At 37.5% G+C, this 24402-nt stretch overlaps 1 protein-coding gene across 7 annotated transcripts in view; it reads right to left on the bottom strand.

Annotated features, from left to right (window-relative positions):
* The window catches only part of GHR (growth hormone receptor), a 313850-nt gene that overhangs the window by 180892 nt on the left and 108556 nt on the right, over nucleotides 1–24402 (bottom strand). The window contains exon 1 of one of the 7 annotated variants that reach the window (XM_015139959.3): nucleotides 6952–7327. The exons of 4 other annotated variants lie outside the window; for them this stretch is intronic. The gene's annotated coding sequence lies outside the window, so the exon portion shown is untranslated. 7 annotated transcript variants of the gene reach the window in all.

The raw sequence follows: 24402 nt of genomic DNA, 5'->3' as shown, positions 1-24402 counted from the left end.
TCCTTTAAGCTTCTATGTAAAAATAGAAGTCTATTTGGCCAGACTGACTGGCTGCCAGATAGATGGCAAACACAGGGCAGATCAATATCATGTCTCATCTCCAGGAAGATTATAATGTACCCCTTCACTCTTCAAGATCAAAGGAGGTATAATAGCTTGGACTTGGACCATTCATTGTCAATAGCTTTAATAGAAAATACTCCCTAGAAAAGTGCTGTCTAACAGAAATATAATGTGAGCCACAAATGCCAGCCACATACATAGTTGTAAATTTTCTAGTAACTACATTAAAAAAGTTAAAAAATTGATAAGTTAATTTTAATAATGTATCTTATTTAACTCAATATATTCAAATATTATTTCATCATGTAATCAATGTAAAAAGTATTAATGAGATATTTTGCACCGTTTTTCTCATACTGAATCTTTGATTCTAGTATGCATTTGACACTCACAAACATCTCAATCGAAACTAGTCCCATTTCAAGTGTTCAATAGCTACATGTGGCTAGTGGCTACTGCATTGTACCATGAAGCTCTGGAACACAGAGGAGTAGGAGAAGTCCACGCGGCCAGCTTCCTAGCTAGTGTAAAATGGATCTGTGTTTATTATTACTCACAAGGCAGGCCAAAGCTGCTGAGAAGAGACCTTCATAAGTTGTTTTGCAAGGTCTGATAATTTTTTAAAGTCATAGAAAGAAATAGTCTTCCTACTAAAGCAAGAAGTAGGGTGTTCCAGATCTTCTCAACACTCACTTTGTACATAATTACTGAGCACTGAACTCTACATACAATTAAACCATCAATTTTTTTTTGTAGGACAGAACTTACGTCTGTCACTAGTTATGGACTTTATGTGACTAAGTTCTCATCCTCAGCCTCAACTTCTTTATCTCCAAAATAGAATGTTGGAACATATCAGTAGTTCTGAGCCTTGGTTATATATTAGAATCACCTGGGGAACTTAAAAATCAATGCTCTGGCTTTATCATAGATAAATTGGATCAGTAGGGTAGGGACTGAGTATTGATACTTGAAGATTTTTCTTGTATAATTCTAAAGCATGGCCAGGATTGAGAATCGCTGATTCAGTGCAAACCAAATGTGCTATATAACTTTTGTCACAACAGAACTCATCTGCCCCCAAAAGTTGCCCTCATCCAAGGAGAAGAAGAGAAAAGAAATATCAGTCTCCCCATTCTACCAACCAATTAATGTGCTTTTTTGCAACAGATGATGATTTATGGATCTATGTCAAGTAATTTTAATACTGAAATATGGAATTAAGATCAGAAAATATTACCCTACAAAATGGCAAATAAAAATAATATACATGTATAGATGAAATCAGCCAGTCACAGAAATGATCACTCAAGTAACGACAATATTTCAAAGTGTTGCTGATGAGACTGGATAGACAGAATGCCAAAAGATCCCTTGCAAGATTACCATCCCAGGTTATTCAAACACTAATCTAGGTACTGCTGTGAAGGAACTTTGTGGATGTAATTAAGATGGCTAACCCACTGGCTTTAAAATAGGGAGATTATCTTGGATTACCTGCATAAACTGATGTAATCACCCGAGCCTGTAAAAGCAGAATGAGATATGGCAGAAGGGGAAGTCAGAGAGATTAGAAACTTGAAAAGGACTTGATCTTCTGTTGCTGGAAGAGGGTACATAGAATCTTGTTGCTGGAAGGGGGCACACAGAAACCATGAGATGCAATGCAGACAGGAGTAAAAGGAGCAAAAACCGGCTCCTAGCTGACAGCCAGCAAAGAAATGGGGGAATATAGTCCAACAATGGCAAGGAACTCAGTTCATGAAAACAACTGGAATCGGCTTGGAAGCAAATTCATCCCTAGAGGTCCTAACAACACTGATTTCTGCCTTGCAAATTCTAAGCAAGAGCCCAGTTTGGCCATGGTGTGCCCAGACTTCTCACATATAGAACTGTGAGACAATAAATGGGTATTGTTTAAGCCACAAAGTTTGTGGTAATATGTTATGGAAGCAATAGAAAACTGCTACAGCCTTTAAGAGTCCATTATAGAGCTTGAGATTGACCGTAAACATTAATCAGGAAGATAATAATCACCACTGAAACATGTCAATATTGAGAGGGACATTTTTGCAATGTCTAGCAATTTTATTCATAAGGGACTTCAGAGACAATATAGTTCCGTCAGTTAACAATAAACGATAAGGAAATGTTGAAAAACTAGTAAATAATTTACAGCTTTGTCTCCTCCAACTACCTGGGACCAAAAAGAATGTCCCAACACAGAGACAGGTACAATAATTTCTCAAAGCTTGATGATGCTATGCCCTAAGGTCATTTAGTTCCCTCTATTTCAACTCCACAGTTGTCAAATGACCTTCTGATTCTTGTTTTCTGGGATCACTATCTTTCAGGAAAATGAACACAATAATCAGATGAAATGAAATTGCTTGACAGTGCAATACAAAACAAATAAATATATTGACATTTTGGTGTATTGGCCCATGTCTTAAGTTTGGCTAAGATAAATCAGGCCCCTAGAGTCTAATCACCTCTGGAGCAACTGATACAATTTATTTCTTTAAAAAATTTTTTTGAACATGTAAATCAACATGAGATGATCCCAGGGAAAGTGAGAAAGGCTGGAAGGCTCTATCTCCATCAGTTTGCTAGCCTTGCTTTCCATCTTAACATCAGGTCAAACCAGGAAACTTAAAAACAGGCAATGTGTTGGTAGGAAAGTAACAGCCAAGGTCAAAATCTACAACAGACTAGGGTAGAAGAAAAATAAGGAGCACGTATTTATGGAGGAAAAGATGGTGTGGAAGCGGGAAGGCCAGTCTATCTTTGTCACATGTCCTTGCAAATCTTGACTCAGAAGAGCTTGTTTTCAGTCCTCCTGAATTAAAAGTTCAGTTCCCAGGAGGCTTATGTTTACTGTCCTATGGGACCACCACACCATAACTCAGGAAATTATAATTCAATGACCTGGCTATGTTTCTCCTAAACCAGTTGGATGCCCGAAGAGGTTTGAAATCAGAAGTCTGAGCCACTATTGATTCAGAGAGACTGTACACCTACCAGAAAGTCAAAGGGACAGACACATAAGCACTTTATGTTACAGTCTACTTAAGTGAAATCAGTTTTCACATCTTGTAAAACAGTACCAAACCATTCATGCTCCCTTCATTGAAAAGTTATATGACTAGCATTTTAACTTTTCAACCACTTGTGATCATGTTACCAGTTAAAACTTTACTCTCGAATGAGGAAGAAAACTTACAGAAAATCCCTAGGGGGAAGTTTACATGCAGCATCATCATCAAAATGCTAAAGAACCAAAGGACATGTGCTTCAGACATAGGGAAATAATACACCTGGATGCCCACAGGTACCTAAAATAACCTCTGTCTAAAATAAAGTCAGCATTTCCTACCTGCTTCTGATCCCTACATAATGAACATGCAGATTCATTTCTTCTATTTCTTATCTTGCTTAATGAGATCAGGGTTCACCCAGTTGGTTAGTCCATCCCTTCTCACATTTAACTTGTCACCATGAGGGAGGATTATACTTCTGTATTCTCTCTGGAATGTAGTACCTTCTCCTAGAGTCTTAGTCCCCTACCTTTTCTGTTCTCCAGACTTTCAACAGCCTTCTTCATGGTCAAGTTTCCCCTACTTTCAAGGCTACTGTCAGACAAGTCAGGACTCTACCTACCCTTCAAAGTCACGTTCAAATATCACCACCTCCATGAAGCCTTCCATACTCCCCACTGCAACGTAGCTGTTAACTCCTCTGTGCCTACACTGATTTTTTTTAACCTTTACTATAAAATATTCCACAATATCCAAGTCACAAGATGATAAACCCCTGTGGGTGGAACAGATGAGTGATGAGTTCTTGGTGCCTGTGTTGCTGTTTGTGAAGTTCTCAGGGCAAGACACAGACCTACTGCATCAACTTATAATCCCCACTCTGTCCTCAATCATCAAAGCATGGGCTGTATTTGATAAGTGAGCAGAAACATGTTACATGTATGCATGTGGGAGGGGACCTGTCAGTGGATACAATGTCAGCCAGAGGCACTAGAGGTTCTCTTTCCACCTCAGGAACATCCAGACCACCATCTAGTTGTTGTCTCTGGATCTTTAGAAGTTAGTTCTGGTAAAAGAGAAAACAAGAGGGTTAGAAGTTGAGCCTGGGGATGAACTTTGGGAAGCAGAACATAACCTGAGGGTGCCGGGTGTTGGTGCAAGAGATTTTCAGAAAGGTATGGAAGGTCCCAACGACGTCAAAATTCTGCCTGGGCTCCACCTGAACAGCTGCTATGCCAAATAAACACTGAACACGTGCCCCTTTGTCAGGTGGCAGAACTCGGCTTCCCAGTCAAGCCTCTTCCATAGGTGGCTACCCTCAGTGTCCTCAGCATCCCCATTCAAACTCCTCTCCACTTTTGAAAGACGAACAGGCGGAAAAATTCAAGAGGATAGAAAGGAAAAAACAGAGGGATTGAGATGTATGAAGTGGTTCCTGCTTCCCTTTTGCCATCAGCTCAGGACAGAACACCAATCACAATTTTTTTCCTTAGAAACGTATTTTCCATGTTCACTAGATTAGATTCCTTAAGACACAACTGTACTTCTGGCTTACACTCACTGAAGATAAATGGCTTTCCTATTTCTCTATGAATCAACATGTCTAGAAGCCTAGGGTTAGTAGTGATGGGGCCCAGGGGGACCCTGGGGGGCGCAGAATCACAATGACAGAAGCCAGGGGCTGAACAAGGCCCCGAGGACAGTGTTAGTCTAAAGGTTGCATGTTATAAATGGGTAAGTTAAGCCCAGAGAGGTGAAGTAATGTGTCTAAGCCCCCGGGGCTGGTGCTGGCCAAGCTGGGAGCAGCACCAGGTCTCCTGTCCCCTGTCCAATGGGCTTTTTCAGTATTCCGTGTTGTCTTCAGCCTGTCACTATTTTCAAGAAGCACTTCAAGTAGCAAGAAGACACACTTACCCCGGGCTCATATGTGCTGTCGTAGCTAATATCATTGATCATCCAGCAGACAGTACAAACAAATCATAACAAGTGTGGGCACAAGGTGACCTGGCTCTTTGGCCTTCCCCAGCTGGCTGGTCGCTCGCCTACCCTCCCTGAATGAGGGTGAGTTCCCCTTTCTACTTTCTCTGAAGCAATACAAGAGCCCTGGAGTAATTAAAGAAAGAAATTTACTCCAAACTAGCCCTGACATCTGGACTAAACTGGGCGTAAATTTTTGAAAATAATCCTAGTTAGAATCTTGCCAAAATCTATTCTTCCCACTAACACCACAGTGATTTTCTTAAACTGCCAATTTATAGCCTCTGTTTCAAACCCCCCAGTACAAATCATAAACTTTTAGAGAGGTACAGCCAGCCATGTGTGATCTGATGTGGCCTCTTCCTACCTTATCTTCCAGCATTTCCACAAATCTCCCCTTTCTTCTGTCTACAAAGGAATCTTCTCAGAAGGTTCCAGGCTATTCACACCTCTGGCCCTGCTGCCGCCTATCCTCTTCTCATTTAATCCATCTTTGCTACTCATTCCCCTAAACCTCAGCTCAAGGACACTTCAACTTAGAAGCACCTTAGCAAAAACCCCACACCCAAGTGAAGTCAGGTGCCTCTCCTCTCTACTTCTATCACAACCTTGACAAACCCTTATTATAGCACTATAAGGAATCAGTGATATTGTCATCTCTTTCCTGTGATCATCTTTATATTGCCCACTACCTAGCACAACCAGTTTTAAACAAATTGTTGAAGACATGAAGAAAGGCCCATAGACACGGTTTTAAAAGAGGTGTTTGGAAGAGGCGGGAGCATGTCCTTCTGTTGAAAGTTCATCTGAATGCTTTCCATTGAGATAGAGTAAGTGGTGTTTCCCATCACATCAGGCATTATGGGATGGGTTTTAATCAGGCAATGCAGTAAGACACTCAAAGCATCAGAGTTAATCTGCAAAGAGGTATAAGAAGAAGCAGGAGACAAAGCCTTATTTCTCTTTCCTTCAAAGTACTGACCATCTCTCAGACTAAAGATACAAAATAAACATGCAACTGTTGTATCACTTTTCTTTACAATACTTTTCTTTTCTTTTCTTTTTTTTTTTTTTTTTTTGAGACGGAGTCTCGCTCTGTCGCCCAGGCTGGAGTGCAGTGGCCGGATCTCAGCTCACTGCAAGCTCCGCCTCCCGGGTTCACGCCATTCTCCTGCCTCAGCCTCCCGAGTAGCTGGGACTACAGGCGCCCGCCACCTCGCCCGGCTAGTTTTTTTGTAGTTTTAGTAGAGACGGGGTTTCACTGTGTTCACCAGGATGGTCTCGATCTCCTGACCTCGTGATCCACCCGTCTCGGCCTCCCAAAGTGCTGGGATTACAGGCTTGAGCCACCGCGCCCGGCCTACAATACTTTTCTTAATGTAAACTGTTGAAATGTAACACATGGAACAGAATTAAAACCCTTAAGTATTTCCTACTTAATGCAAATTACCATCCCTGTTGACTTTCTCAAAATGTATCTGCTGTCTCAATGCTCAGAAAACTAGTCCTTCCTTCAGAGAACAACCTTTGAAAACCAAAATTATATCTTGATGGTGACCAGACAAGGAGGAGGGCAGCCAAAGGCTTTCTTTGCCTAATAAGAATACTTTATAAACTCCAGCACACGAAAATAGAAGTTTCGCTTAGAGTAGAAAGGAAAAGGGCAGAGAAGTAAAGGGAAGAGAGAACAATGAGAGAAATTAACCCAGAAGAGGGAAGAATGAAGTGGGAGGAGAAAGGAAAACATCTGGTCAAAGCCACGTTAAAGATTTATATCTAAAAAATGCGAAAGTAAGTAGAAAAAAAAACCAAAACAAAACCCTGACTATCAGCCTTTTAATCAAACAATAAATAACAGTAAGGGAATACTAACCAATAGTCCGGCAGATATTGCTGAAATAGAGGCTGGATTTTCGTATTGTTTCCTCCAGGCTTTATATCAAGAACTTTTTAAATTTCCTTTTTCTTTCACTCATATATGCAAGCAGATCACATCACACTGATTTGGTTAAAATCTGGCAGAGAGGGAGGGGTTGGAGGTGGGATCCCACAGAAGTTTCTTGGTCACGACTTGGCATGTATTAATCTCTAACTTCTTGGTCTTTCTGCTTTGATATATAAACCTTCACAAAAATTCCTCCAAAATCAACCATCCTCAATCTCTCTCTCTCATGCACACACACACATATCTGGTACCAGAGGAGTAAATTAAATCACACCCGACCATTGCCTCATATAATAAATCCCCTGACCTTTGCCCAGTACATCTCCGGGCTCTGCCTGCTGAACCAAAGGCCAGGCCTGGGCTGGAGTCTCATGAGGCCTATTACAATGGAGGCAGCCAAATTAGCTGAGAAGAGGGCTAAGCATTAGAACTCAACAAAGGCTCTGATGTGGATGGGTTGAAAGCAGTGATAGGGTATCTGAATCTGGGTCCTTTCCCTTCTCTAAAGAGTAGAAGAACAAAGGCAGAAGTGACCATCCATTGTACTCACTGCTACCTCATTAAAGTATCCCAAATGCCCAGAAGACAGCACATTGTACATCTTGTAAATGAAAAAATTAATGAGTAAATGAATTCTAAAATTTCATTGCTCATTAGAAATCCTAGCATACTTAGTTTCATTGTAAACATTTAACCATTTGTCAGCAGTATAAAGTAGTTGACTAGAAAACCCCTAGAAAACTGAAATTCCTGCATCTTAATTTAGTCCCCTCACCCCAACCCTTCAAAGTCCTAATCAACTGAGTATATTTTGGTCAATTGGGCAGAAGAACACAGCATTTAGAAAATGCAGTTTAGGGTTTTTTTGATTACCTTCTAATAGAGGGAAATATACCTCTTTTAGAAAGGGCTCACAAGTCAACTAAAAGGTATAAAATACTAAACATTTAGTGAATTACATACTCGAGTGACACTGAAAAAAAAAAAAAGACCAGCTTTCTAGCTCTGGAGCTTTGCCATAATTATTGTAGCCACTCACACGGTTAGAACAATCATTCCCATCACTGAGTGTGGAGTGAGTTGCTGTACACACAAGACTGTGTGACTCATTTTCCTGTGTGTGACCAACAGTCCTGTCCACACTATTAATACAAGAAGACTGTTCATGATTTATTAGCTGGGCCTTTAGCTGGTTACAAGACTTCTTCTGCCTGGCTTGCTTTCCCATGTTTATATGCAATAAACCGTTCTGTGACATGTAATACATACAAACCCTTTAAGATGAGAAACACTCAGAGGGGAAAATTCATTTTAATAGTTTAGTTGACAATGACCAAATTTGAGAATTTTGCTGATTGTGAATTTGTGGCTAATATGTTTTGAAATCTTATTTTGAATGTGTAGAAACCACCTATCTGACAAATACCTCTAAAGCACATTTCTAAAACTAAACTCAGTGGTCCATAAACACCTGATCTCCAGAATTTGCAGTATAAATCAGAAACTTAGGAGTTAGTTGGATGTCTTTTCTTCCTCCTCTACCCGTTTCATCTTTTGATGTTATCTCTTCTGTATCTTTTGAGTCCATTCCATCCCTCTTTATCCTCACTACTGTTACTAGCCACCATTTCTCACTTGGATTTGAGAATGGCCTCTTAATACCCAGACAAATTCTCTCTAATCCATTTATCTCACTCTCTCTTTCAGTCTCTCTCTCTCACACACAGAAACACGCTTCGAAACATAATTATCATCATGGTATCCCTCTGCATAAAACATTTAAATGACTTTCCTTGCTTATGGAATTAATACCACAATCCATGACTTGGACTAACTGATATTTACTAGTTATCCCAACTTTCACTCCTCCTATTTTCAGTTAGAAATAGAACCTAGCGAAAGGCATTTCTCAGCCAACCTTGTGTCTAACTGTGGTCACATGACTATGTTCTGGCGAGCAGGACCTGACTGGAAGTGGCATATGCATCCTTCAGGGCAATGAGCATCCCCTACACTTCCCCTTCTCACACAGCTGGCTTGGATGCTGACGGGCTGGATCACCGAACACATGGATGAGGTCTATCTAGACTTGAGGAACATGTCTGAGACTCATTACGATGTTGGATCCCAGACAATGAGGGGTTATAAAAAGACAAAGGGCCAACTAGTCAGTGGTTTTGTGACCAGCCAGCCTAGGTCTTTCTAGTTCATCCTTCAAAGAGAAAGATTTTTTCACCTCATTTGTCAGGCTCAATTGAACAAGTAATGGGAAAGAGTAATCACACAAGACTTGTGTAAAAACATAAGCCGAGATTTTATTCTTGATATCATAAAGAAAAGATAATGTACCTGAACACATGGCATTCTGATATGGCTTTTCCATGAGCTTTAGAAGATACTGCTCCTTATCTAAGACAGTTATAAATCCTATTAGTGTGCTGAAACCAGAAGTATTTGGAACTGTTAGAACTTATGAATAGTTTTATTTGGGGGAATTATTAAGGCCCACATAAATGCACATCTTTGTCAGATAGAAATTTTTTTTTGGTTTAATAAAAAATAGGTGATACTCTGAGCCATGTTACTTCAAATCAAATTCCCAAACCCCAAGTTATTAAGGGTCTTATCAAATTTTACAAAATAATGGTTACACTAAGAGTAGGAAAGTGAAGGACCTTGGGAAAAGAAGCCTGGACTATATCCTTGCAGGTTTTTGTACCCAACCCCCAAAATAAGTTTTATACTGAGCAACGTACTCTGAGATGGTATTTGTAAGACAAACATGAAAGTTTCTGCTTCAAACAGAATTTCAGTCACAGACACTTCATATTTACATCAAGAAGATGAGCTAAATCAAGAGGAAGGGTACATGATACTTGCTTGCAAGATGATCATTTTCCACAGAGCTAATTTGGATATTTTTTCTGATTACAAATGCATAATACTTGCTTATGTAGAAATTTATTTTATACTATATTAGGATTCCTTTTTTGTCTCTAACAAAATATCCAAATAAAACTGAAAACAGACTCCATATAAAAAGTTGTCTCTTTCATTATTTTTCATTTTTTTTTCCATTTAACATTAGAGACTCTCAAGTACCTGCCAATTATATTGCCACATTTTCTAGGAAATGCAGCTTTTAGCAATTCTTTGTTGATTCAAATGAAATCAACCTAGCTCAGCTAATATTAATTGATTAGATTGAGAATGAAGTCCTAATACCAAAGACTGACCAAAATAAAATGCTTGAAATCAGATGTTGAGTGATTCAGGCAGGTTCTATCAGCTTGGACAAGTTGCAAGAGAGAGGACAGGGAGCTTGAAGACATCACAAAAGAATCCATAAAGGACCCGTGGTGTATTGAGAGATAGATACATGAGAATGACTGGGCATAGTAGAACAGAGCTGGTATCATTACAGTAAATCCCCATTATATGGAGTTATCTGGAAACATTATCTTCCTTGCTGGCTGAGGAAACATAGTACCCCTCCAACTACCCCCAAACAAAAACAAAATAAAAAATTGTGAATATCAAATTTAATTCATATTCCATCATATGCCTTTCATAGGACATTCAGATTGGTGCTTTTCAAACTGTGAGTCATAACCTACTCCTAGGTTTTAGGATCAGTTTAGTGGATCAAAACCAGCTTTGTTTATTGGCTTGTTTAAATAAATAGAATGGATTGAACAGTTTCCTTATATGGAAGTTTTTGACTCATGGGTGTGGCTGTTGGGTTACGTTGTAGACCTAATATTTTCTTATGGTAAGTGACAGTCAAAACAAGGGTGGGTCGCTGATATAGACTGCTTCTAATTTTTCAATATTATCAGTAATGTTACAATAAACATCTCTTGGGAGGTGGGGGGAAATTTGGTTTGTTATTTCCATTTATTGCCTAATGGTTGATTCACAGAAGCAATGTTGCTACATGGAAGGGTAGAATGTTTATGAGATTTTTCATAGATATGACCCAATTGCTTTCAAACTGTCCTAATTTAGATTCAAACCAGACAAGAAGAGAATTTCAATTTCACTGTTACAATTGTCAGCAAAATGTTCTTTTCCTCCTATTGCCACTAATTTAATGGATAAAAATGATCTGCCATTGTTTTACATTTATTTGAGAATTAGTGAGGCTGAATATTATTTGGAACATTTACTGTGAATTATCTAAGTATGTCTTCGCATGTTTGCTGGATCCCCTTTTTCTTTCTGCTATTTTATACATATCTTTTTAAGGAAGGCTTCGTCACTATTCTTTAGGGATGAGGGCATAGGAGGAAGAGAAAATGGGAAAGAGCATTTTAATTAGCTTGATTTTTTCCAGGCTGCCTTTAGGCTTTTAAGCTTCCCTAGGTTTTGAGACCTGCTGCCTGACAAGGTATATTAACCTTAAAAATAACTTTAAAGAATAACCAATGCCAGGATAGCTGGTCAACGTGGCACTGCAAAGTTGTACTTTGAACTTCTTCTGTGCCAAACACTGCAATATTAGGTTTGGTTTTTTTTTTTTTAATTAAGACAGTAGTACTGAAAAATTTAAAAGAGCAGTTACGAGCCTTGGAGGGTAGATTGAGAAGCTCCAACACACATATGATGGGAATTCCAGAAAGAGAGGATTTAATTCAACTGTAAAGAATCAGTTATAGAAAAGGTCATTACTGATAATTTTATAAAATCAAATAATTGAGTTAGCAGATTAAAAGTCCACAGTAATTACTAAGTAAAGTATAATAAAAAGTAGATCTATCATATGGCATCAAGATACAGAAAAATCTTTAAAAGTACTTAAAATAAGAGGCAGATTACCTACTAATGAACTCAAATGGACTAGTGGAAGATTTTTCTTTAGTAACAACAGATGCCAGGACAAAAATAAACTTTAAAAGTATTAGAGAAAAAAAATCAATTCAGAATTTGATACCCAACTAGCCTGTCACTAAAGACTCTGTGTATGTGTATGTGAGCACACATGAAAACTAAGATACTTTACCACCAAAAGACTCTCATTAAATAATACGTAAAGGAGGGAAATGCAAATTAAAACCATAATGATATGCCACCTTATCCTAGCCAGAATGGACATTATAAAAAGACGAAAACAAAGACAAAAACCCAAAACAAACAATAAATGTTGGTATAGACGTAGTGAAAAAGGATTACTTATACACTGCTGGTAGTGATGTAAATTAGTACAACCTCTATGGAAAACAATATGGAAATTTCTCAAAGAACTAAAAGCAGATCTACCATTCAATCCAGCAGTCTCACTACTGGGTATCAACTTAAAGGAAAATAAGTCATTATATCAAAAAGATACCTGCTCATGTATGTTTATCACAGCACAGTTCACAATTGCAAAGATGTAGAAACAACTTAGGTGCCCATCAAACAATAAGGGGATAAATAAAAGGTGGTATATGTACACCATGGAATACTACTCAGCCATAAAAAAGGAAGGAAATAATGTATTTTGCAGCAACTTGGATGGAGCTGGAGGCCATTATTCTAAAAGAATTAACTCAGGAATGGAAAATCAAATACCACGAAGTTCTTGCTTATAAGTGAGAGCTAAGCTACGGGTATGCAAAGGCATAATGTACACTGGAGACTGAGGAGGGGGTAGGGGGGCTGAGGGACAAAACAAAAAGTGTATATTGGGTGCAATGTACACCACCTGGGTGATGGATGAACTAAAATCTCAGACTTTACCACCACCATACAATTCAACCTTATAACCAAAAATCACTTGTACCCCAGAAACGATTGGAATAGAAATATACATGTATAAAATTTTGAAAAATTTTGCAGGAAGAAAAGAATCACCTTAAGTGTGCACTAAAATTCTCTCCTTTTTAAAAAAGAGGAAAAGACCTTTTCTCCTATTTCAGTTACTGCCCATGAAGTTACTGACCCATTTCTCTGCTCCCCTCTAAATCAAAACTTCTTGAAGAAATTGTCTTATTCTCCTGTCTTTAATTCCTCTTTGCTCAATTTCTTAAACTTATTCAAATCAGGCTTTAATCTCCCCCACACCAATGGAATAGTTTTGCTTTAGTCACCAATGACTTCCACATTGCGGCAAATTCTTAATCATCTTATTTAACCAATGAATAACACTTGCCACAACGGATCACTCCCCCTTCTTTGGCACACTATCTTAATTTTGTATCTCGAACAACATTCCGCATTGATTCTTCCATGTCAGTAAATACTTCATCTTGGTCAACTTCACTGTGTTCTCTTCATTTTCCCAACCACTTAGCATTGAAATATCACCAGAAATTATCCTCCTCTCCTTTTTTCTCTATGATTATTCCCTAGATTATCTCATTTGGAATCATGACACTAATGGCATATGTAGGACAATGTTGTCCAAATCATAACTTTAATCCAGACCTCTTTCTTGAATTACAGGCTCATATACCCAGTTCACTATTTAATAATTTATTTGAATGTTTTATAGGTATCTCAAACTTATAAAACCCATAACCAGACTTTCAATTTTACTTCCTAATCTACTCATTCAAGACTGTAGGCCATTTCATATCACCTTCATCTTTTCAGATTCTCAGGCCTTTCCTCTATTCTTTCACTGATACCCCATAACTAACACTCTGTCAACTAATCCTCTCAGACATGTCTTCAGATTACATCCAGAATGCGATCACTTCTTATCATCTCCATCTTTATCTCCCTTACCCAAGCCACCAACATTTATCTGGATTATTATAACAGTTTCTTAATGGCCTACCTGCTTTTGCTTTTGAATCTCCTTATTCCCAACACTCAAATTGGTCTCACTAAAATAAGAACATGTCCCCTTTTTCTTTTCAGGACCCTGTCATGGCATCCTGTCTCACTTAGAGTAAATGACCAAGTATATACAGGGGTCTGAAAGTCCTATCTGATTTTTTTCTCAACCCCACTCTCACCCACTATCTCTGCCTCCATTTACCGCTACGTTCTTCTTGCTCATCCTGCTCCAACAAAACTGGCCGCTTTGATGTTCCTTGAAGATCCCAATTAGTATATGGTATTCCCTCTACTTGGGATACTTTTCTCCCAGACTTCCTTCAAGTATGCATTCAAATGTCACACATCTGTAACAGGCCCTTGCCTGACAACCTAGATAAATAACAACCCTTATACTACTTATTTTTTCTCCATGGCACTTATTTTTGATATATATTTACTTGTTTACTTGTTTATCATCTTTGTTCTCTAATTAGATTGTCAACTACATGAGTTCAGAGACAAATTTGTTGACTCCTATATTTCCAGGCATGTATAATAGCAGGCCAACACAAGGCACGCAATAAGAATTTATTAGACGAATGAACTAATGGTGAGAAAAAAGTAAAACATGGTGGGTAATTCAACTAGATATTGCTTGTAAAAAACAACATGGAACAAATTTCATGTGGATCAGAAGATGAAAGTTAATTCTAGACAACAAAAACAAGGAAAATAGTAGAGACTGTCGTAAAGGATAATTAAAATGTGCTAGATCTGTTTTATTTGATAGAAGGATAAATAATGCATGAAAAATGGGAACACTGATATTGGTTGTTGTGGGAGTGGATAGTCTGACTGGGGGGTGCAGGAGGACATGGGCATGGGTTGAGCACGGGCAAGGTAGTTTGTGGTTGTTGCAGCCTTCTGCTGCATTAAGAAACAACTGCGGTGGTGGAGGGAAGGGATGGGTGGGGACAGGGGTGGACTCACACTAGGGAGGACTTAGGAGGGCATATTCTACCAGAGAGCCCAGAAAAGGGGAGTGAAGCTCAGCCTGATCATGACTTTTAGAAAAGTGACAGGCTTCCCACAGGTTAGAAACAAAAGAAAGAGATATTTTGGCCTTATGTTCTTTGAATGTTTTCATTCACAATATGTAGAAAATGGACAATCCTTATTCTTAGATAACGACTATATTTGAAACAAGTAGGTTTATGTTCTGTGAATGTTTTGAGTCTCAATAGGTAGAAAATGGACGATTCTTGTTTGTAGATAATTACTATATTTGAAACAAAGTGAAATAAAACCTTTGCATTTTTAACTTCTCAAAGAAATATTTCTGAAAATCAATAACTATAAAAAGCAAATTTACCAAAATATGCTTTAAGATGTTCCCGAGGAGAGATGAAAAGAGGAAGAGAGATACAGAGACAGAGAGAGAGAGAGAGAGAGAGAGAGAGAGAGAGAGAGAGAATACAGTAACACATCCCATTCAAATAAGCTTTAGATCAAGAATGTAAGGATAGTTTAATACCAGGCAGATCTACCAATATAATCTACTGCATTAATAATTTAAAAGTGGGAATCAAATGATTATTCTAATGTGCAGAAAAACCATTATTTATAGGCTAATATAATAAACTAGAAATAGAGAGCAGTTTTCTTAACCTGACAAAAATAAGTCAGCCAAAAAGCTATACAGTACCTAATAGCATACTTAAAGTGAAATTTTGAAGCATTCTCATTATTATTCAGTACCAGATAAAAATGCTTACTATGAACATATAGTACTTACACAATATGATATCTTGTTGGGAGAGAAAATTTTAAAACAACAGGAGAAAAAGAAAGTCTAGCAAAGACTAAAGCATTTACGGGATCTTAATTTACAACAGAGGAAGCATTACAGAACAATGAAAAAAAGAATGTTACTTAGTAAATGGTTTTAGGATTAGCCTATTAAAAAATAGATCTAGACTTCAAGAATGAACCAGGAATCCTGAGAGCACCCACAGACCCTCTGAAGGAAGTGGACGGCTCCTGGAGGACGCAGGAGACACCCCAAATACTGTGCTAGTATCCATGGCTGAGAGACCCATAGGTGGTTCACATCACAGGACTCTGTGCAGACAATCCCCAGTACCAGCTCAGAGCCAGGTAGACTTGTTGCGTGGCTAGACCCAGAAGAGAGATAACAATCACTTCAGCTCAGCTAACAGGAACCACATCCATAGGAAATCAGGGAGAGTACTACATTAAGGGAGCATCCTGTGGGACAAAAGAATCTGAACAACAGCCTTCAGCAATGGACCTTCCCTCTGACAGGATGAGAAGGAACCCAAATGAGAAGGAACCAGAAAACCAACTCTGGTAATATGACAAAGCAAGGCTCTTCAACACCCTCCCCCCCCCCCCAAAGTAACACTAGTCCACTAACAATGGATCTAAACCAAGAAAAAGTCTCTGATTTACCTGAAAAAGAATTCAGGAGGTTAGTTATTAAGCTAATCAGGGAGGCACTAGAGAAAGGTGAAACCCAATGCAAGGAAATCTGACACAAGGAAATGACACAAGAAGTGAAAGGAGAAATATTCAAGGAAATAGATAGCATAAAGAAAAAACAATCAAAACTTCAGGAAACATTGGACAAACTCATAGAAATGAAAAATGCTCTGGAAAGTCTCAGCAATAAAATTGAACAAGTAGAAGAAAGAAATGCAGAACTTGAAGACAAGGTCTTTGAATTAACCCAATTCAATGAAGGCAAAGAAAAAAAAAGAAAATACGAACAAAGCTTCCAAGAAGTCTGGGATTATGTTAAATGACCAAACCTAAGAATAATCGGTGTTCCTGAGGAAGAAGAGAAATCTAAAAGTTTGGGAAAACATATTTGAGGGAATAATTGAGGAAAACTTCCCCAGCCTTGCTAGAGACCTAGATATCTAAATGCAAGAAGCACAAGGAACACCTGGGAAATTCATCGCAAAGAAATAATCACCTAGGCACATTGTTACCAGGTTATCTAGAGTTAAGACAAAAGAAAGAATTCTAAGAGCTGAGAGGCAAAGGCACTGGGTAACCTATAAAGGAAAACCTATCAGATTAGCAGCAGATTTCTCAGCAGAAACTCTGCGAGCTAGAAAAGATTGAGCCCTTATCTTCAGCCTCCTCAAACAAAACAATTATTAGCCAAAAATTTTGTATCCAGCAAGCTAAGCATCACATATGAAGGAAAGATACAGTTGTTTTCAGACAAACAAATGCTGAGAGAATTGGCCCCTAGCAAGCTGGCACTACAAGAGCTGCTAAAAGGAGCTCTAAATCTTGAAACAAATCCTGGAAACATCAAAACAGAACCTCTTTAAAGCATAAATCACATAGGACCTATAAAACAAAAATACAAGATAAAAACCAAAACCAAAAACAAAAAAAACAAGGTACACAGGCAGCAAATAGCACGATGAATGCAACAGTACCACACATCTCATACTGACACTGAATGTAAATGACCTAAATGCTCCACTTAAAAGATACAGAACAGCAGAATAGATAAGAACTCACCAACCAAGTATCTGCTGCCTTCAGAAGATTCACCTAACACACAAGGACTCACATAAACTTAACGTAAAGTGTTAGAAAAGGGCATTTCATGCAAATGTACACCAAAAGCCAGCAGGGGTAGTGATTTTTATATCAGACAAAGCAAACTTTAAAGCAACAGCAGTTAAAAGAGACAAAGAGGGACATTATATAATGGTAAAAAAGGTTGTGCAGCAGGAAAATATCACAATCCTAAACATATATGTGCCTAACTCCTGGAGGTACCAAATTTATAAAACAATTACTAATAGACCTAAGAAATGAGAGAGACAGCAACACAATAATAGTGAGGACTTCAACATTCCACTGACAGCACTAGACAGGTCATCCAGACAGAAAGCCAATAAAGAAACAATGGATTTAAACTGTACTTGGAACAAATGGACTTAACCAATATATACAGAACATTTCATCCAACAACTGCAGAATACACATTCTATTCAACAGTGCATGGAACTTACTCCAAGATAGACCATATGATAAGCCATAAAATAAGCCTCAATAAATTTAAGAAAATTGAAACTATATCAAGTACTCTCTCAGACCACATTGAATAAACCTGGAAACCAACTCCAAAAGGAACCTTCAAAACCATGCAAATACATAAAAACTAAATAAGCTACTCCTGAATGAGTATTGGGTCAAAAATGAAGTCAAGATGGAAGTTTAAAAATTATTTGGACTGAACAACAATAATGACAAACCTATCAAAACTTTTGGGATACAGCAAATGCGGTGCTAAGAGGAAAGTTCATAGCCCTAACGCCTATGTCAAAAAGACTGAAAGAACACAAACTGACATTCTAAGGTAAAACCTCAAGGAACTAGAGAAACAAGGACAAACCAAACCCAAACCCAGGAGAAGAAAGGAAATAACCAAGAACAGAGAAGAACTAAATAAAATTAAAAGAAAAAAAACCCAAAAGATAAATAAAACAAAAAGCTGGTTATTTAAAAATATAAATAAAATTGATAGACCATTAGCAAGATTAACCAAGAATAGAAGAGATAAAATCCAAATTACTTCATTAAGAAACAAAATGGGGGATGCTATAACTGACACCACTGAAATACAAAAGATCATTCAAGAGTACTACGAACACCTTTATGCACATAAACTGGAAAACCTAGAAGAGATGGATAAATTCCAGGAAAAAATACAACTCTCCCAGCTTAAATCAGGAAAAATTAGATAACCTGAACAGACCAATAGCAAGCAGTGAGAATGAAATGGTAATTAAGGGATTACCAACAAAAAAAGGCCCAGGACCTGATGGATTCACAGCAGAATTCAACCAGATATTCAAAGAAGAATTGATACTGATCCTTTTGACACTATTCCACAAGATAGAAAAAGAGAGAACCCTCCCTAATCAATTCTATGAAGCCAGCATCACCAAAACCAGGAAAGGATATAACCAAAAAAGAAAACTACAGACCAATATCCTTGATAAACATAGATGCTAAAATCTTTAACAAAATACTAGTTAACTGAATCCAACAACATATCAAAAAGATAAACCACCATGATCTAGTGGGTTTCATACCAGGGACTCAGAGATGGTTTATGCAAGTCAATAAATGTGATACTCTACATAAACAGAATTAAAAAGAAAAATTGCATGATCATCTCAACAGATGCAGAAGCAGCATTTAACAAAATCCAGCATCCCTTTATAATTAACACTCTCAGCAAAATCAGCATACAAGAGACATACCTCAATGTAATATAAGCCATTTATGGCAAACTCACAACCAACATAATACTGAATGGGGAAAAGTTGAAAGCATTCCCTCTGAAAACTGGAACAAGATAAGGATGCCCACTTTCACCACTCCTCTTCAACATAGTACTAGAAGTCCTAGCCAGAGTAATCAGACAAGAGAAGGAAATAAAGGGGATCCAAACTGGTAAAAAGGAAGTCAAACTGTCACTGTCTGCTGATGATATGATCATTTAACTTGAAAACCCTAAAGATTTTAGTACCTAAAGACTCCTCCAGAAAGTTCCCAGAACTGATAAAAGAATTCAGCAAAATGTCCAGATACAAGATTAATGTACACAAATCAGTAGCTCTTCTATATACCAGCAGTGACCAAGCAGAGAATCAAATCAAGAACTCAACCCCTTTTACAATTGCTGCCAAAAAAACAAAAAATAAAAAATAAAATACTTAGGAATATACCTAACAAAAGAGTCGAAAGACCTCGACAAGGAAAACTACAAAACACTGCTGAAAGAAATCACAGATGACCAAACAAATGGAAACACATCCCATGCTCACGGATAGGCAGAATCAATATTGTGAAAATGACCACACTGCCAAAAGCAATCTACAAATTCAAAACCACCCCCTTCAAAATACCACCATCATTCTTCACATAATTAGAAAAAACAATTCCAAAATTCTTATGGGACCAAAAAAGAGCCTGCATAGCCAAAGCAAGAAATAAGGAAAAAGAACAAATCTGGAGGAATTACACTACCTGATTTCAAACTGTACTATAAGGCCATAGTCACGAAAACAGCATGGTACTGGTACGAAAATAGGCACATAGACCAATGGAACAGAATAGAGAACCCAGAAATAAACCCAAATATTACAACCAACTGATTTTAGACAAAGCAAAGACATAAAGTGGGGAAAGGCCACCTTTTCAACAAATGATGTTTGGATAATTGGCTAGTCACATATAGGAGAATAAAACTGGATCCTCATCTCTTACCTTAGGCAAAAATCTACTCAGGATGGATTAAGAACTTAAATCTAAAACCTGAAACTATCAAAATACTAGAAAATATTGTAGTATTTTTGGAAAATACCCTTCTAGACATTGGCTTAGCAAGGATTTCATGGCCAAGAATGCAAAAGCAAATGAAATAAAAACAAAAATAAATAGTTGGGACTTAAACTAAAGAACTTTTGCACAGCAAAAGGAACAGTCAGCAGAGTAAACAGGCAACCCACAGAGTAGGAGAAAATCTTCACAATCTACACATCTGACACAGGACTAATATCCAGAATCTACAACAAACTCAAACAAATCAATAAGAAAAAAAAACAAGCAATCCCATGAAAAAGTGGGCTAAGGCAATTCTCAAAAGAAGATACACAAATGGCCAACAAATACGTGAAAAAATGCTCAATATCACTAATGATAAGGGAAATGCAATCAAAACCACAATGTAATACGATCTTGCTTCTACAAGAATGGCCATAATAAAAAAAAGTAGTAAAAGTAGATGTTGGCACGAATGCGGTGATCAGGGAACACTTATACACTGCTGGTGGGAATGTAAACTAGTACAGCCACTATGGAAAAGAGTGTGGAGATTCCTTAAGGAACTAAAGTAGAACTACCATTTGATTCAGCAATCCTACTACTGGGTATCTACGCAGAGGAAAAGAAGTCATTATATGAAAAAGATACTTGCACACATGTTTATAGCAGCACAATTCGCAATTAAAAAATGATGGAACCAACCCAAACACTCATCAATCAACGAGTGGATAAAGAAACTGGTGTGTATATATATGGTGTGTGTGTATATATATATACACACACACACACACACACACAAACACACATGTATATACACACACATACATATACACACACATATATATATTCTATCATATATATATGATGGAATACTACTCAACCATAGAAAGGAATGAATTAATGGCATGACTTGGATGAGATTGGAGACTATTATTCTAAGTGAAGTAACTCAGGAATGGAAAACCAAACATGGTATGTTCCCACTGATAAGTGGGGGCTAAGCTATGAGGATGCAAAGGCATAAGAATGATACAATGGAATTTGGGGTCTTGGGGAAAGGGAGGGAGGGGGATGAGGGATAAAAGACAACAAATATGGTGCAGCGTATGCTGCTCGGGTGATGGGTACACCAGAATCTCACAAATCACCGCTAAAGAATCTACTCAAGTAACGAAATACCACCTGTACCTCAATAACTTATGGAAAAATAAAAATAGAATAAAATAAGATACAATATAATAAAAGCATTCTTAATAGTAAAAAAATTGATTTATGCTTTATGCCATACATATAAAAAAATTCCCGGTGAAACAAAGGTTGACATATTTAACATAAAACTATCGTAAGTAGATTTAAAAATTTAGAGCATATGACTATACAAAATAAAGTCATTTCTTAAGCAATTCTCAAAATGTAGAGTAAAAAAAAATTAACTATATCAAAATTAAAGATCATGTGTGTTAAAAGATGTCATGAACAAAATTAAAATGCAATCAGCAGATAGGGAGCAAACTTTTCAACCTATATATAACAGACAAATATTTCTTTATACATATATACGAAATATGAACATAGGTATTATGACATATATTAGGATCACACATATACACATTTCTATAAATTAATAAAGAGAAGAAAAGATAATAGAAGAATCAATGAAGAGGAGAAATAAGTAATTCAGATAAGAGGAAATTTAAATGGCCCTATAAAATGTATGCCCAATGTTATATATAATCAAAGTAATGAATATTAAAACAATGATAGAGCAATTCATATCCATCAACTGGCAAATAATTAAATCTGATAATAATCAAGTGTTGGCAACGACCTGGGAAACAAAGTTCTCATTCATTGCTGGTAGGAGTGGAAACAGGTATGAGTACTTTGCAGAACAATTTGGCGTATCTAACAGACATGCAATTGTACAAATCCTAAGACACAGCAAGTACACTGATATATATGTGAGAAGAACTCTATCACGTACGCCCTGAGGGAAATGTATAAGAACATTTCTTTCAGCATCATTAATTTTAATTAAAAATTGTATCAATTCAAATTCTGGTTAGTATGGGAATAAATAAATTGTGGTATTTTCATAACATGGAGTAATATATGGCAATTTTTAAAAAAATGAACTAGGGTTATATAATAACAAGGTAAATTCTGGAAACAAAATATTTGGTAGTAAAGTAGCAAATTCTAGAATACATTACACACTTACAGTAAAACATGTATATTTTATGTTCATGTATGTAACAAGCATGCTTCATATATGTAGTAAAAGTGGCAAAGTATAAAACAGAATTATATAAATACCTATGCAAGACAGTTGTTTTCTCTGGGGTGGCAGAGAAAAGAATGAGACTGGGGAAGGTAAAATGGGGGCCTTCAATTTTTTCTGTATAATTTGTTTCTTTATAAATAACAGCTAAGAAGCAGATTTGGGAAAAAAGTTTACATTTGATGAATTCATTCATGTGACAGGTACATGAGTATGTATTATAGCCTCCTTTGTATGCTAAAATACATTATATATAATATATATACATCAAAGACCTCCAAATCTATACCTTTGCCTAGAGTTAAATGTAACAAGTCCATAAATATTACACAGAAAAATAAACAGAAGTTCTGATGACTTTCTATATGTAGGCACATATCACTGTAACAATCCTAAGAGGGGTGGCTGAGCTACACTGGTTAGTCAAGTGAGTTCCAATCACTGAATCCATGACTCTCAACCCCATGTTCCTTCTACCTGCCCTCATAGCTCAAGGGGTGACCCTCACAAGACTTATTGTTATATGATCAGGAAGAGCTTTCTCAACTCCAGTTTCTAGGCTCAGGAGCATTTTCTTCACAGATTCCAGAGAAAAGCCACAATGTGTCCCTTTCAAGAAGAAAAGCAAATCATATGTGATATTTTACAGGCTGGATCTTGTCACAAGGCTTCCCAGAGGTCTGGGCCAGCAGAGTCTGATTAATGTCCCCCCAAAATCTGTTTTTCTCACTAGCCTACGAGAAACATACTAATTCAACTGCCCAACTACTCTAGTGAAAAACTCTAGTTTAGGGACACAATGATTAACAGATGGTTCTCAATCTCTCTCCCCTAGAAGTCACACATAAACCAAGACTTTGGTGAGCTGCACCATGGAGTCATGTTTAGTCACCATGAATTGCAACAAATAGCAATGAATGGGTTGGTACATTTTACTTAAGTGGGCCATTGTGAAATCTGCTAGCAAATGACCATTAAAACAAGGGCCAAAACATATTTCATATACTACAATGTGATTCAGCTGGTTAAGAAACATCAAAATAATAATACAGCAACCATAAAAGGCAGCAAAAGGTAGAACCTCTGTATAGAACACAACAATCCAGGGTGAACTTCAAAAATCTGTGGATCACTTGAGCCCAGGTCGAGGCTGCAGGGAGCTATGATCACACCACTGCACTCCAGTTTGGGTGACATAGTAAGACCAAGACCCAGTCTAAAAAAAAAAAATCTATGGTCATCTGAGTTCCTAACTGCAAACATGCCAGAAAGCCCCATTCACTGTCTTAAATCATTGTAGAGAAAATTCACAGTAGTTTTCTTTTCTGCTACTCATAAGTGCTAACCATCGAGAATTAACTCAGAAGCCCCAGCTGAGAATTCCTTAGAAACAGAATCAGTGACTTAAAAAACTTATTTTACTTTTTTTTTTTTTGAAATGGACTCTCACTCTGTTGCCCAGGCTGGAGTGCAACGGTGCTATCTCAGCTAACTGCAACCTCCAACACCTGGGTTCAAGCAATTCCCTGCCTCATCCTCTGAGTAGCTGGAATCACAGGTGCACATTACCATGCCTGGATAATTCTTGTATTTTTAGTAGAGATAGGGTTTCACCATATTGGCCAGGCTGGTCTCGAACTCTTGACCTCAGGTGATCCACCCACCTCGGCCTCCAAAGTGCTGGGATTACAGGCATGAGCCACTGCGCCCAGCCAAAACTTATTTTACTTTTAAGAAATAATATATTATTCTAAAATAGGCATCCATTTATATCTCAATGTATGCAGGCGCATTTCCTTTGTATATTTATATATTCTGCATGTCATACAGTAATATCCCGCACAAATGTATTCCAAAGAGATGAGCAGAGCAGTTTCAACTGCTTATCTAGAAATAGTATATTTATTATATTTATCTGTTCTTATTGAAAGAGGTGAAAAAACAAGAGAATAAGTGCCTTAGTTTGT

The sequence above is a fragment of the Macaca mulatta genome, chromosome 6, assembly GCF_049350105.2.
Source record: "Macaca mulatta isolate MMU2019108-1 chromosome 6, T2T-MMU8v2.0, whole genome shotgun sequence".
NCBI lineage: Eukaryota > Metazoa > Chordata > Mammalia > Primates > Cercopithecidae > Macaca > Macaca mulatta.
The sequence above is the reverse complement of the archived record's forward strand: the minus strand, read 5'-3'. Positions and strand labels throughout refer to the sequence as shown.